General features: G+C 57.8%; 1 long non-coding RNA gene across 1 annotated transcript; it reads right to left on the reverse strand.

The window, feature by feature from the left end:
* Positions 1 to 345: 345 nt before the first annotated feature.
* On the reverse strand, positions 346 to 1,489 carry LOC102259242. The gene is made up of 3 exons (XR_313004.2): positions 1,387 to 1,489; positions 716 to 849; positions 346 to 514 (listed from the first exon to the last, which is right to left on the reverse strand). It is a non-coding gene; the product is annotated as an uncharacterized LOC102259242 (long non-coding RNA).
* Positions 1,490 to 1,683: the final 194 nt, after the last annotated feature.

The raw sequence follows: 1,683 nt of genomic DNA on the forward strand, positions 1-1,683 counted from the left end.
CCAGCCAGGAGGTGTGGGGGGGTGGCAGCCTTGGGCCAACTTTGATGCGTCCCCACCTCTAAGGCTGCCCCATGAACCACCCCCTGCCACCTGGCTCCTGGCCTCCCCCTAACCGTCCCCTCCCCACAGCCATGTTGTCCCTCAGAACTGCCAGGTCAGGGAAACCCAGAGGGAAGCAGGCGAGTCCAGGTGGCCTAAGAGACAACAAGGCTGAGTCAGACAGAACTCGCCCCAACCCCTCCATGAGCCTCACCCCACTCCTGCCTGGACCCCTCCCTCTGAACCCGACACAGATGGGCCTGGGTGCCTGTTGCTCCTTGAGTCAATTATTAAGCAGAGACAGGGTTGAATTTTATGAACGTTTATTAGGATGGATTGCCAACTGCTCTGGGACCAGGTTGTTATCTTTCCAAGATGACAGGAAACTCTCAGAAAAGGAGCCTGGACTGCATTCTGAGGTTAATCCCCATGTCCCTGGGTGTACAACTCTCAGCCAGGTTAGAATGTGCTTTCCCTAATAGGAAGAGAACAGTCACAGTTAACAGACAGGGTTAATAGGATAACACAGCTGGTCCCCACTGTTGTATTTCTGCCCCACAGCTCCTCACTGAGGTTCCTCTCTCTCCAGCCCCCAGCCCCCTCCCCGCAGGCAGGCCACCACCCCAGCCCCTGACTGTCCCTAACTCCTCCCATCCCTCTCCAGCCCCCTCCTCACCTGCAGGCTTCCTGGGACCTCAGACCAGCAGAGCCAGGAGGCTCAGGGACAGGAGCACGGTGGCCACAGAGAGATGGAGGGTGATCCCAGAGTTGGGAGGGTCCTTGGCAGAGACCAAGGCCTCATTCTCTTTTCTGAGGAGGAGATGGGGACAACTCAGGAGGCTGCCAGGTCTGGCTGCCCTGGTGCTGGGCTCGAAGCCCCTCAAAATCTCTTCTCCTTCCCCACCAGTGTTAGGTCGGAGAGAGCCCAGGATCGGATACATGCAGACATGTGACGAGATAATGGACCCCCCCCTGGCATTTCTAACAGATCAGCGTGCCAGACACAGATACTGGCTTCTCCACGACCCCCACACAGATACTGACTCCTTCCTGAATACCTTGCTGACCCTCCTGCAGCTGAAACTTCCTCAGCTGAATACCTCAGCTCATGTCCCCGCCCCACACCCAACCGCAGTATAAAAAAAGCGCCCCCCTCCCTGTTGGCGTGAATCCATGTGCCCTGTTTTTGGGGGTACGTGGGTCTCCCGGGGACGCAGAATAAACTTTCCTTCCTTCCTTCCATTTCTGATCAACTCTCTTTATTTCCTTCGCCGCCTCCCGAGCCACCTAACCTAACAACCAGGTCACTGGGCAGGGGAGTGGCCTGGGGTGGGTGGGTGTCCTGACCTTAGTTTCTCCAGCTCTGCGGATTTGTCCTGCAGCTCCGCGGATTTGTCCTGCAGCGACTGATTCAATGTCTTGATCTCCTCTAAGGAGGGACAGAGAGTGTGTGGGCACCGTAGCCACGCCCCTCAAAAGGCCCAACCCCGGGACAGGACCCCGCTTCTAGCCCACCTTCATTGAGCCAGTGCACCTTGGAAGTCTGGCATGCCCGCCCCTTCCTCCCTTCTTACTTCCACTGGGTTTGGTCCTGTCCCTCTCGCTCCCCGGACCCCAATCCTGAGGCCCTCCCCCTCCCTCCTC

Source organism: Myotis brandtii, unplaced genomic scaffold, assembly GCF_000412655.1.
Source record: "Myotis brandtii unplaced genomic scaffold, ASM41265v1 scaffold1040, whole genome shotgun sequence".
Lineage (NCBI taxonomy): Eukaryota > Metazoa > Chordata > Mammalia > Chiroptera > Vespertilionidae > Myotis > Myotis brandtii.